This window comes from Palaemon carinicauda, chromosome 14, assembly GCF_036898095.1.
Source record: "Palaemon carinicauda isolate YSFRI2023 chromosome 14, ASM3689809v2, whole genome shotgun sequence".
In the NCBI taxonomy this organism is placed as follows: domain Eukaryota; kingdom Metazoa; phylum Arthropoda; class Malacostraca; order Decapoda; family Palaemonidae; genus Palaemon; species Palaemon carinicauda.
The window spans coordinates 44,283,072-44,298,081 of NC_090738.1; positions in this window are offsets into that span (position 1 = coordinate 44,283,072).

Below are 15,010 nucleotides of genomic sequence, written 5' to 3' on the forward strand. Positions count from 1 at the left end.
AGCCTCTGAGGACGATCCAGAAGGGCACTTGGGGGAGCTTGAAAGAAATTATCAGGAGAGGCATCAGGGTGTGCATCATGTAGTGCTGCGTCAGGTGCCTGTGGGTGGTGAACAGGTGTTATGGGAGATTGAGGACGTGGTGATGGGGGTGGTGTGGCATCTGTGGGAGATGTAGGCACAGGGTATGGCACTTCCAGTCGATCAGTAGAGTGCAGTTCTGTATCAGGTTCTGGTGGCGATGATGGGCGTTGACGTGATTTCTCGTGCTGGGGAATTGGGTATCCAATGGTTAATCGTGGTCGTCTTGGAATAGCAGGGATGTATTTCCTCAGAAATTGTCTGTTGCGAAGAGTAGCCCTTCCAGAGCCATTGACCCTGACAATGTACTGATCGAATTGACGCACTTCGGACACAACGCCTGTTTTGTCCCATTTTAATGGGTTCGGGCCTGTCTGGTTTTGGATGCGGACGTTGTCGCCAACTCTCAATGGCGGGGGCCGCTTAGTGTGCTCGGTCCAGTACTCGGCCATTCTCATATGGCGATTCCGGAGTGCTTCCTCGCGTTGTGCGAGGGTGCTTCTCCAAGTGGGATGGGGGTTGTATTATCCTGGCAAGATGGGGATGAAATCCTTAATGGGCCTTCCGAAGATACACATAGCTGGAGAAACTTTGGTTTCTTTGTCAGGGGTATTCCGGTATTGAAGGACGGCGCGCTGAAAGGCGTCGATGTTTAGGTCTCCTGTGGGCCCAGTGTTGTCGGTGAGGAGTCTTTTCGCTATTTTAACGCCAACCTCTGCCCTACAATTAGAATGGGGAAAATAGGTTGAGGAAAGACGATGGTCGACCCCCCAAGCCTGAAGGAAATCTTGAGTGATTTTTGCAGAGAACTCTGGGCCACCATCAGAAGAAAGCTCATCAGCGATTCCATATGTTGCGAATATCCTCCGTAGACTGTTGATAAGCCCAGTGGCACCATCTGCTGCGCGTTCGATGACAGGCCAATTTGAATACCTGTCCACTACAACGAGGTACTGTTGTCCTTTGTAGTGGAAAAAATCGGCACAAATATGCTGAAATGGATAGGCAGGAGGGTTTTGTGGATGTGGGGGAAGGGCGGGTTGGGAAGGTGCAATGCGGTTACAGTGATAACAGTTCATACGTGTGTCTTGGAGATCTTTAGAGATGCCGGGCCAAAATACAGACAAATCTGCTCGTGCTGTCATCGAGGTGATTCCCTGGTGAGCCGCATGAAGGGCTTGGAGTACTTATTTACGAAGGGTGGGGGGATCACAATTCTGTCTTTGTAGATGACTACACCGTCTACAGTATACAATTCGTGGCGGAACTTATGGTATTCGTGGAGATGCGGTGGTACGTCATTCTTAGCCTCGGGGATGCCATTTTCAATCAGTGAGATCAGATGTTGAAAGTCCGGGCAGCTGTTAGTTGCAGTTTGAACTTTGTCCCACGTCACTGAGCCGAGGGTTTGCAGGTATGTAACGTGTGCACACTGCAGGGCAGAGTCGATATCATCCTTTATTTCATCACTGCAGGAGTGCATGGATGCGATGTCGTCCTGCAAACGTAGTTTCATTGGAGGACCATTGCCTGTGGGATGTCGTGAGAGCGTGTCGGCTGCTTTGTGTTTTGTGCCAGGAACATGGACCATTTCGAAGCGGTATCGTAGTGTCTTTTCTTTTAAGTTTCGAAGGCGAGCGTTGGAGATGTCTTCAAAAGATCGATCACCAAAGATTTTAAGTAGGGGCTTGTGGTCCACTGCGATGAACAAGCTAGGGCATCCAAGGACGAAGAATCTGGTTTTGTTAAGGGCTTCCACTACAGCCAAGGCCTCTCCTTCAATGGGTGCATAACGAGACTCTGCTGGGTGTGTGAATCTACTCCCAATTAAGGTGGTTTTCCAGCCCGATTTGCAGCAAAATGGCCGGGTTGGTGTGCACAGGCAGTGTTTTTGGGTGAGCCAGAACCCAATGCCTGATTTGGACCAGTCGGTAGCAAGGCATGTTGGTTTTTCTTTATTGTAGATCTGAACGCCCCTCTTGATTTTGTCGATTATGTGATCTTTAGATTCCTCAAAAAGGGTGTCCATGTGTCTGTCCCAACAGAAAGGGTTGCCAGGGCGCAAAAAGTTACGAAACGGGGTCATGCGTTTGGTCATAGAGAAGGCATAAGATACTTGATTGATGAGGCCAAACCAGGAGCGCACGTCGGTTATGTTTTTTGGTGTGGGGAAATCCCGTATTGTAGACAAATATTTCTCACATGGCCGGACGCAATCTGGTGTGATTTCAAACCCCGCAAACTGGACAGTGTTAGCTGAAAAAACAAACTTGTCAGGATTTAAAATGATACCATTATGACCACAAATATCTAACCATTGTACTGTCTGGAAGAAACTCTCCTCTATGTTGTCTGCCCAGAGCAACGTGTCATCGATGCACTTGGTTTTGTTCGGGATATGACCGACCAGTTCGTCGTATCGTCTGGAATAGCCGTCACCAGAAGCTATGTATCCTTGTGGGGCCGTGCAATACCTGTAGCGGCGCATGTGCACTTCGGTTCCCGCTCATCACGCTTCATAGATGATGAGGATTTCTGAATTGGTGGAAAATTCCCTGTGGGAAGCGAAATAGATGGTTCCTGCGCTGTAGCAGGCAAGGAAATGTCGAGGGGCACTGCGCGTGGTACAGTCAAAGAGGAAGGCATAGCAAGGGAAGACTTCTTTGTCCTAGTTGTAATGAAAGTAATACTTGGTGATAATTTCCAAGCTTTATTCAACACATTAGCAAACGACCATATATGTAACAAAGAAAGACAACAATGAATATCAACATAAATGCACACAAACACATAACTTATGAAAATCATGCTATAAAACATTAACATAGGAAGAACAAAACAATAAACAAAACAATATAAATACTCAAACATTGACAGTAAGAAACAGCTAAGACCAACTGATATTATCATTCTACCCTCCTAGAAAATTCAACTTTAATCAAAACAAATGTATTGGTTTAATCCCATCCATAGCGATCAGGCGGCCTTGACACACGAGTGGACCTTCTTATCTCAGTGGGCTCACTGGATTCATGACAATCACGGTTATCATGAGTTTGTGTATCCAGCACTTCAGTTGTATCTGGGGACTCCGTCTCTCCTGATGGTTCAACATGGTGTACAGGAGACGTTGCACCTTCAGGACTTGGGGCTAAGTCACAGGTAGATACAGTTTGATTCTCTACCGTCTGGATATTTGACATTTGCATACATTGAGTTTGCATCCATGAGTTGAACCTCTTCAGTTAACGGTTCATGTTTGCTTGACCTAACATGCTGTCGCAATAGTACAGGTCCAGGAGTCAAAAGCCATGACAGTAATGTACTTCCAAGACTAGAGCGTCGCTGAAACCTGAAAAAACATTCATGAGGTGTCTCATTAGTTGCTGTACATAAGAGCGGCCTAACTGAGTACAAAACCTCAGGACGTACTATGTCCCAGTGTTGAGTCTTCAAGCCACGACTTTCGAGTACTAAACAAATAGATTTCCAAATAATACCATTATATTTCTCAACCTGGCCGTTGCCCATCGGATGATAAGGTGTCGTTCTGCTGGTTGCAACCCCCTTCTGAGAAAGGTACAGTTTCAGTTCTTGGGATATGAAAGAAACACCTTGATCTGAATGAATGAAACTAGGCATTCCACAAAGGATAAAGATAGATTCAAGACATTTGATCATTGTTTTCGAATGCATGTTTGGACAGGGAAACACAAAGGGGAAACGTGAATACAATACTCGTCAACAACCGTAAGAATGTACTTATTGCTCGTGGTAGAGGGCAGAGGCCCCTTGAAATCAATGCTAAGACGTTCCATTGGCTGGGTGGCCTTTATGAGGACTCCTTTTCCTGGACGATGGAATTTTGGTTTTTGTTGGGCACAAATTCTACAAGAAGCACACACTCTTTTTATATCATCTGTTGAAAACGGGAGGTTTTTGGATCGCACAAAGTGCAAAAGGCGAGTGACGCCAGGATGGCAGAGGTTCTCATGGATGTCAGTGAGACTTGATATTGAGGAAATAGAACAACAATAGGCACGAGTCAGGGTGTCCGGTGCAATATTCTGTTTCCCTGGACGGTACTGTATAGTATAGCTGTAGGATACCAGCTCCAACCCCCACTATCGTATCTTGTTGTTCTTTATTTTAGTTCGCTTCCTGTTGTCTAACATGAACATCACTGATCTTTGATCAGTAATCAGAGTAAAATGTCGTCTCACTAAGAAATGGCTCCACTTGCGAACCGCTTCAATAATAGCTGTGGCCTCTTTTTCCACTGCTGGATAATGCAACTCGCTACCCTGGAGCGTTCTCGACATAAAAGCTACTGGGCGGTCACCCTGGTTCAAGACTGCGGAGACAGGAATTTCTGAAGCATCACACTCTACAACAAAAGGAAGACTCTCATCCACAGCCTGCAGTGAAACATCCATAAGTTGTTTTTTTTAAAGAATTGAAAGCAGCTAGTGCTGGCTCGCTCAGTGGAAAAGTTTTTGTGTTCACTAAGGAATGTATCGTGTCAGAAAAACCAGGGATCCATTTGGCATAATAGGCAAACAATCCTTGAGCTCTTCGCAGAGAGCCCATATTTGTGGGAGGCGGTAATTCTTGAAGGGGACGTAATCTGTCTGGGTCAGGCTTTATAACATTATTCCCAAAACAATACCCTAGAACATTGATTGTAGGAACAGAAATAACCGATTTCACTTCATTGAGGGTAAGGTTCCGTTTCCGAACCACCTCCAAGAAGTTTTGAACGTTTTCATCATGTTCAGCCTGAGATGCTCCACCTACAGTGATATTGTCTAGGTATGGAAAAGTATCTTTGAGCTTCTCATCCTCAACTAGTTTGTCCATAGCTCTTTGGAATGCAGCTACACCATTCGTCACACCAAATGGAATCCTACAAAATTGAAACAATTTCCCTACACCTTCAAAAGCAGTGTACTTCCTCTCACTCTCTTTAATGCTAATTTGGTGATATGCACTCTTCAAGTCAAATGTGGAAAACACCTTATATATAGCAAGGTCATGTACCATATCCTCTATCCTTGGGAGGGGATAAGCATCTAGTTCTGTGTATTGGTTAATGGTCTGGGAATAATCAATATAAAGTCTCTTTTTATGCCTGTCAAGTGGATCTTTGACCACTACAACCTGTGCCTTCCAAGGGGATATACTTGGTTCGATGATACCTTCAGATAATAAATGTGAAATTTGGTCTTTTACAAACAGCTGGTCATCTTGACTATAGCGTCTGGATTTGACTGCAATGGGTTTACACTGTTGAGGTAAGTTCGGAAACAATGACGGTTCATCGATGTCAGCTGTCGCTAATACACAAACAGGTTTGGCGCCAGTTATCTTCAAACTTGGTCTTTTCCCTTCATATTGAAAACTCACGCTCTGGTGTTGCTTTTGGAAATCATAACCCAAAATGACATCACAACACAAATCCTTCAGGACCCCTTGCTGTATACAGGGATATCACTGATCAAGGTAAACCAAGTCTGCAATTACAAATCCAGGGGAACTAGCATTGAACGATTTTGATGCCATTGAGACCGCTGAGATTGCAGGGACTACTGTCAGTTTTAGTCTCTGCGCTACTTCCTCACATATAAAACTATCAAGCTACAAGAATCAACTAGTGCCTTCAATGAGTGGCCATTTACAGTGATGTTTGTAGCTGCATGTGAAAGATTATTTGGATAAGTGGCAGTTATTGTAAGCAAAGTGGGATTATACAATGTAGCAGTGGTACTACCTGAAACTTTCGATTTACAGACTTTTGCAAAATGGCCTGTTTTACCCCATTTGTTGCATGTGGCAGTACGTGCGGGACAACTCCCTCTACCTGTACTGTGAAGTGCATTACCACAAAAATAACATTTTCTCTTTGATAAGTAGGCAGCGGCAACAGCTGAACCTCTCGGTGAACTTCCTTCTGCTCCCTCTTGCGTTGGATGTTGCTGCTGGTCACCAGTTGGCTGCGCCTACCGCTCTGGAACTAAAGCAGCAGTATGAGGAACAGGTGGCGATGCATATGCGTCGGCACTGCGCTGGGCAAGATCCAACGTACGAGCTTGACTGTGTGCAGTTTCCAGATTCAGTGACTTATTCTCTAGTAACCGCTGACGAATAAATACTGAGGCAATACCATTGATAAATGCATCACGTACTAGCTCTTGCCGATATTGTTCTGCTGTGACTGACTGGAAGTTGCAGTCTTTGCTAAGTTTATGTAACTCACGCAGAAATTCGTCAATGGATTCTCCTGACTGCTGTCGTTGCGTCGCTAAAACATGTCTAGCAAAAATCTCATTCGGCAACTTGACATAAACACTATCCAGTTTAGCGATTGCACTCTCAAAAGTACTACAATCTTCGACCAGTTCATATACACTCAAGGACACAATTCATTAATGTCCCCAACTTGTCTGGTGCAGCATCTCCACTTTCTTCTATGAAATTAGTGAATGTTCTATGCCAGTGCTTCCACTCTTTGGCTGCGTTGGACGAGCTGGGATCCGTGTCCAGTCTGGACGGCTTCAGTAACTTAGCCATGATGAGTATGTGTTGAATAAATTGTAATGAAAGTAATACTTGGTGATAATTTCCAAGCTTTATTCAACACATTAGCAAACTACCATATCTGTAACAAAGAAAGACAACAATGAATATCAACATAAATGCACATGTTAACACAAACACATAACTTATGAAAATCATGCTATAAAACATTAACATAGGATGAACAAAACAATAAACAAAACAATATAAATACTCAAACACTGACAGTAAGAAACAGCTAAGACCAACTGATATTATCACACTAGTGACAGCTAACACCTTAAAAAGCTTCTCAGTTGATGGAGCACCTTTGAAAACTAGGGATGGCCATAAGTTACCAAGATCAAAGTCCTTGGGAGAGTCGATGACAGAAGACACAGCCATGAAAGTACTTTGAGAGAAAAGGGAGTTGAAGGAGACAAAGTTGGTTTCGTCCATTAAGCTGGGAAGAAGTAGCTAGAGTTTCTTTGGCATCATTCAGGATGGCCCTTGCTAAGTTCGATGACGATGAAGCCTTCTTAAACTTCTTACTCTTTTTCGTGATCTCCGCTTATAGAAAAGGTGGTAATTCCCTATATGTACTCATCACATGGGGAAGACTGTAAGCAGTCATACACCCTACAAAAACCACAGAGTTGATGGGGATCCACTTCTGGCCACAGAAATGTGTACAAAGTCAAAATTAGGGTAGAGTGGAAGGTGCATTTCCACCACCTGAGAGGAAACTATGTTTACTGTTAAAAGTTTAACAGGCGTTTCAGCTTTGCTAAAGTCATTGTCCTACTAAAGTATGATGATTTTAAACATTAAACTTACCCGCTGGTTATATAAAAATAGCTTTAGTCTCTGACGTCCGGCAGAAATTCAAGAACTCACGACAATCGCAGATGGAGTTGCCAGGTGTACACTAGCACCCTCACGGGAGATATACAGAATCATTCCATACTTCACTAGATCTTCTCTGCTGCCATTGCTGGCAACATCATTTGGAATTTACTCGCTAACTACCTTGGATTTTGGACAGTTATCTTGGTGATGTACATTGTTTTTGGTTATTGGCTTTCGCTTGTTGGATTTTGCTTTCGGATTCTCTTGAATACTTATTGATTTGGATTACTTGGATTATTTTGACCCTTGCTTGTTTTTTATCTCTCTATTTAACTTTTCAATATGGCCAACCCTTCTCCTTCATATAGAAGTGTGTGAAAGGGTGTAAGACTAGGCTTCCTAAAGCCGCTGTAGATCCCCATTCAATTTGTTCTAAATGTATAGGTAAAATTTGTGAATTGGGGGATCGATGTGAAGAATGTTTCATTGTCTGAGAGTGAATGGCTGGCTTTTGACCGCTACTCTTGTAAATTAGAGAGAGACAGAGTTAGGCGTAGTTCTTCTCGATCTAGAGAATTATCCACTTCCCGTATCATTGAACGTAATCCTTCCCCTGTAGTGGTAGTTTCAGATCCTAATATGGTTTCATCTGAACCTACACTTAAAGATATGATGACCGCGATTCAAGCCCTTGGAGTAAGGGTAGAATCTCTCGCAGCGGACAGAAACCAGCTCATGTCCGACGTGAACCAGTTAAAAAGTGTTAGTGTAAAATGTGCAATTAACGTGTTCAATGACGTAGAGGGTGCATCTGCTCGAGCCCGTCGTTCACCTAGCCTTAGACCTCTTCCAAGCTCCCTGACCCATGGGAGAAGGAATGTCGAGCGGCGAAAGGGAACGAGAGGCGTTTTCGCTTGCACAGACGTCACCTCGAGCGTACCAGTTGTCGCATTGCAGGACGCTCACCCTCACCATGGGAAAGATGAGGTTAGTTTGTTATCTTCATCTTCGGATGCCGCTACGCACAGCAAGGGCTGGCGTCATGCTTCCAGACCTCTTAAGAGGAAAGCGGATGTAGTGGCTCAGCGTCGCGATCCGTCGCTGCAAGTGCCTGGCTGTAGCCATTTGGACAGTCCAGAGCATTTTCATTCGTCTGTCGAAGGTTCTCCTGCAAAACGTCCTGATAGGATGTCAGAAGTTGACAAAGGTTCAGTTCAGACTGATACGGATCTTGTTCCTGAGTCTGGTGTTACAGTACATGCACCGCCACTTCCGTCAGACTGGTTTCCGTCTTCTGAAAACTTGGAACGCTATGTAAGCGATGAGGAAGGCGAGTTCGCAATCGAAGTTTCTTCACCTGTGTTACCGCATGTTGATCCTAATTGGACTATGCTGCACGACATGAAGCAGTAGCTCTCATCCTTTATTCAGTGTTATCAGCCTGCTGTTAGCAAAAATGTGGTTCGTCAAGATTCCGATCATAACGTGTTGGTGCACAGGCGGCCAACCAGCAAACTCAACGTTGAACAGCATGATAAGGCTTCTGTATCGCATCGAGTTCCTGCTTCTCTTGATACCAAACGTCAAGCTACCAAGCGTGACGTCAAGCATCAACCTTCCAAGCGCGGCGACGATCGCCAGGCAACTAAGCGTGACGCCGAGCGTCACGCTAAACGTGACGTCGAGTGACAGGCACATGACGTCGAACGTCAAGCAAACCGTGACGTCCAACGTCAGTCAGATGCTGTTCGACATGCAGTCGGATGTGACGTCGAGCGCAAGATTAGCGAACGTCATGTGGACGTCAGCCATACCGAACGTCTTGATCGCGCGCACCGCAGTGCTGATTCTCATGTTTGCGAGCGACAGCTTTCTGAACAAGATGCTGCTACGGAGGTTGGAGTTCTTACGGAGGAAGAACCGGATGATCACTTTTCTCTGGATGAACTCTTGGATGTTGTCTCGGAGGAAGAAGAGAATAAGACACCTCAACACTCTGTCGACCTTAAAAAGATTATGTTGGTCTTTACGGAGTTATTTCCGGATCATTTTGCTTCGGAGTTTACCTTAGGAAAAACAGCAAGAACATCGGTTTTTACTAAGATGGTACTCTCTCGCTCTTCAAAGAGAGCATTAAAGTTAATGGGTGTTTGGATGCAATCTAAAAAAGACCTAGGCAAGACAGGCTTCGCTTTTCCCCCGGTCAGATTAGCTTCCAAGTCTAGTGTATGGTACGAGACAGGAGAAGTTTTCGGCTTGGGAGTTCCTGCCTTTGCTCAAGGTGACTTCTCAAGCCTAGTAGACTCTCCTCGTCGTTTGGCCATGAAAAGAACTAAGATTTTATGGTCGATGTCCGAGTTTGATCATCTCCTCAAAGGTATCTACAGAGCATTCGAAGTGTTCAACTTTCTCGATTCGACTCTGGGAGCCTTGGGGAAGAAAGTTTCTACACTGAAGGATCCTGACACTGGTAACTTTATATATGTAATGTTGTGTATGGATAAAGCAGTTAGAGATGGCTCGAATGAGTTAGCAGCCCTGTTCACAGCCGGGGTCATTAAGAAAAGAGCAACTATGTGCTCTTTTCTTTCTATGGGGGTCACTCCATTCCAGAGGTCGGAATTGCTCTTTGCACCGCTTTCTCCTTCTCTATTCCCTCAGGAGCTAGTAAAAGAAGTTGCTGCCGCCTTGACCCAGAAGGCTACTCACGACTTAGTCTCCAAGACGGCAAGGAAGATTCTTCCAACTTCCTTCACCAGCCGTAGACCGAAGAAAGATACTTCCTTTCCTCACATATCACAGCCATTTCGTGGAAAGTCCATCGGTAGGGGTAGCTTTAGACCCGATGGGAGAAGGTCTAGAAGGAGAGGTTCTAGGTCTGGCCGAAGCAGAGTCTGACTGCTTTCGCCTTCAGACAGCAGTGGGGGGCCAGGCTAAACAACTTCTGGCAAGCCTGGGAGAGAAGGGGAGTGGACCCTTGGTCCATTCGTGTTTTAAAGGAGGGTTACAAGATCCCGTTCATTATGAAACCTCCGTTAGTTTTAGACCCTGTGGATCTCTCTCCCAGATACAAGCAGGAGTCGAAGAGGCAGGCTATGCATCTTCAAATTTCTCTCTTGCTAGAAAAGAAGGCAATAGAGAGGGTGCAAGACTTGAAATCACCAGGGTTTTACAACCGCCTATTCCTGGTTCCCAAGAACTCTGGGGGATGGAGACCAGTCCTGGACGAAAGTATCCTCAACGACTACGTTCAGAAGACAAAGTTCTCTATGGAGACTCAGAAGACTGTGCTTGTAGCAGTAAGAAAGGGCGACTGGATGGTCTCGTTAGACCTCCAGAATGCTTACTATCATGTCCCGATCCATCCAAGTTTCAAGTGTTACCTGAGGTTCATGTACAGGAAGGAAGTCTTCCAGTTTCGGGACTTGTGTTTCGGCCTCAGCACTGCCCCTCTAGTCTTCACGAAGATCATGTTGAATGTGGCGAGTATGCTCCATTCAAGAGGCATCAGAGCCTCCTTGTATCTGGACGACTGGCTCCTAAGAGCTCCCTCTTTCAATCGCTGTCTGGAGAATCTGCGTCTGACATAGAGTCTGTCAGAAGAGCTAGGACTTCTTGTGAACTCAGAGAAGTCCCAATTGACTCCATCCCAGAAGATTCTCTATTTAGGGATGGATATTCAGAGTCTGGCTTTTCAGGCTTTTCCGTCACCTTCAAGGATACAGTTAGCTCTCCTAATACTTTGTGCTTTTCTAAAGAAAAACGTCTGTTCAGTAAGAGTGGACGAGTCTCCTGGGAACCCTCTCTTCATTAGAACAGTTTGTTTCTCTGAGAAGACTAAACCTACTGCCTCTTCAATTCCATCTCAATTTCCATTGGAACAAAGAGGACAGCCTCGACAAGGAAAGCATTCCCCTTACGGAACTGATAAGAAAGTGCCTCCAGTGGTGGAACAACCTAAGCAGTCTTCAGGAAGGTCTCTCGTTGGAGCAAAAGAGCCCAGACCTTGTGTTGTTTTCCGACGCCTCGGACTCGGGGTGGGGAGCAACACTGGGAATGTCAGAGATCTCAGGTCTGTGGACAAGGGAACAGGGGAGCCTCCACATCAATCAAAAGGAGCTGTTGGCAGTCCTGTTGGCTCTCAAAGGTTTCAGTGCTACACTTTTCTTCTTTAATGCATAATTTACTCCACTTCTTTTCTTGACAGGTCACCCAACCCAGAGTCTAAAACTGTGACTCAATTGTTTGTCTATATCGCTTAATAACAAATATATTGTGTGAAAGATCAGTGAAACTCAAATTAGTTGCTTCATTTATATGGAATCCTATATAGTCTTAAGGTCTTTTTTCAGTACTCAAATTAGTTTTATAAAGAATATTCCAAGTACTTACACAAATGACCATACTTTGTTAATGAAATATCGGCTGTATGACCCAGAATGCTTTTCATTGCTGAGTTGTAACTAGGGAGAATAATTAAAAATCAAAAGAGGTTTAAAAACAAATAGAAAATGGGTGCAGATTTAGGGAAAGATAATGCTGTAAAGGCTTGTTGATAATGTCTAAAGAACACCACATGAGGTGTACTGATGACAGTACCTCAAAATGGTGCAACATATTTAACTAAGCATTCTCTATACTGTACCTGTACCTGAATGAGGACTTTAATTATAATTGACATATATTATCAATATCATTATTGCTAGAGAAGCTACAACCCAAGGACTATAACAGAGAAAACAGCCCAATGAGGAAAGGAAATAAGGAAACAAAATACTGTGACTAAGTGTACCTTCAAACAAGAGAACTCTAACCCAACACATTGGAAGACCATGGTACAAAACTATGGCACTACCCAAGACTACAGAACAAAGGTTTGACTTTGGAGTGTCCTTCTCCTAGAAGAGCTATTATTATTATTATTATTATTACTATCCAAGCTACAACCCTAGTTGGAAAAGCAAGATGCTATAAGCCCAGGGGCTCCAACAGGGAAAAATAGCTCAGTGAGGAAAGGAAATAAGGAAATAAATAAATGAAGAGAACAAATTAACAATAAATCATTCTAAAAACAGTAACAACGTCAAAACAGACATGTCATATATAAACTATTAACAACATCAAAAACAAATATGTCATAAATAAACTATAAAAGACTCAAGTCCGCCTGGTCAACAAAAAAGCATTTGCTCCAACTTTGAACTTTTGAAGTTCTACTGATTCAACTTGCCATAACTAAGGAATCTCTTCTACCCTTATCAAACTGACAGAAACCATTGAACAATTACAGTACATTAGTTAACCCCTTTAGTTAAGAAGAAATTTTTAGTTATCTTACTATTGTTTAGTGTATAAGGAAAGAGGACAATGTCTAAAGAATAGGCCATACTTTTTCATATTCTTTACAAGCAATATGTATAAGGTTATCATAAAGACAGTAGAAACGACAAACTTTTTCACATTCTTTACAATAAATATGTATAAGGTTATCATAAAGACATTAGAAACAAAATGAAAAAACTGAATGACTTCTTGTATTAGCAATGAGATGGGATTGCTTTTAAGGGTTTCAGGTTGTCTAGGTGGTTTAAGGAATGATTAATTTAGGTCAAGTCGTGAATATTGAACCCAAATAATAACTTTACAAGAAATAAGTCTCTGTACTTTTCCAAAAATTTCTTTTTCAGTACATACAGAGGAGAGGTCTTACAAAAGCATAGTCACTTTGTGTAGCAAAAACATATTCTTTAATTATCAATATTGCAACAATCTTTGTACTTTTTATAACTCTCTGTAGTCTTGCTTCACAATCTAGTATGCCACAATTAAGAGGAAAGTTTTAACTCCCTATCATAACATAATTTTCCTCCATCAGTCCACTTTCAGCTCTTCTGATAAAAGATGTGCACTCTAAATCTTACTTCATGTAGACTTTGGATACTATGCATCTCTTCTGAACCCTGTTATATAACATGTACATCACCCCATTCTCCCTCACACAATGCCCACAACATTCACATAAAAAAAATTACCAGGAAGTACCTTCTATACTCCCTTTCCACTTACCATAATCTTGATTTAGGTTGCATTGACTTTAAATCACCTCTTTTACCTTTTACATATCTGAAGGGGCTAAGTAGCCTACTTCTGTTATAAAAAAAAAAAACACCAGAATCCTTATTAAAAGACTTTATTTAAAGAAACAGTCATCAAAAACAAATATGATGACATGCAACCAAAACAGTTTTTAAGCAATAGTATCCTAGTCTGACCCTGCACATATAGTTCTCCAATAAATACTGGAATTCTATCAGTAATTATAGTACATATTAAGAACAATTATTTACAAATATTCTTATATAATTGCATAGTTAATGATACCTCTCAAAAGTTTGATGCTAATAATTTCATAAAAAAACAAACTACTGTACATCACCTCATAGGAACTGAGTAAAACCTACAAATAGAATAGTTTCTAAAACCTAACTTAAATAGGTTACCAGATAAATCAAACAACTCAACTTTCTAGAATGTGCATCAAGAAAACGATACGTCTCACAAAAGCACTGATAGCATACATTTTATATTATTCTAAAAAGGATACAGTAACCATCTAAAATAACTATCCATTTCTATCATACATCATGAAAATTTAGTAACTTTTAACATCATATGACACTCAATTGTTCAACTACATGCTGAATAATTTTCTAGAATCAACAAAACTGACAAGACTTCTCATATATGTACAGTATAAAGTAATTATCAACCTCAACATTCCTTAGGTACATTGTGCACTTACTTTCTGCAATTTAACAACTTGGTCTTTCTTAGTAGATGCTTGCTACATCATACTCTGGATCTATAAAGGGAACAACTTACTTGTATGATGCCCATTTCAATCTAACTTGCTGACCATGGTAGGAAGAAACAGCTTGTTACAAAACCTTTCATAGATTAGCAGAACAAGCTAGTAGGGCTAGGTAGAAAATAAAAAAAGGGAATGTTAAATGGTAATGGTATGTAGGTGAAGATACAAAACTGAAAATACTCTGAATATTGAACATCTGTAAATATAAATAACAATGAACTCTAAAGTTCAGTTATAAAGTTTTGAGAAGTATGAGGGTGTATATTCATAAGTTAACAAATAACTTTTTAGAATGAAAATATTTAAACAAATTTTAGTCCTTTGTATAATAGTGACAAAGAGATTTGGAAACCAAGTAAATCTTTACTGTTGCAATAGAAATTTTTTGACATTTTTATTGTAAAATTTACAAACAACATACTTTTCTGCAAAGGTCTGCTTAACTACACAATACAAAACATGTGTACGTACTGACATTTCAACCCTACTATCTTTATAATTTTATAACAATAAAAGCTGCCTCCATTGTGTACCTTCTTGTAAAAATTACAAATTTCAAAAGTAATTTGTATCATTCCTAGCTATACAAATCCAAGTCCTTTAGGTAGGGAATATGTTTTCAGCGGGAGCTGGACGGCCATTGAATTGTTTTAACAA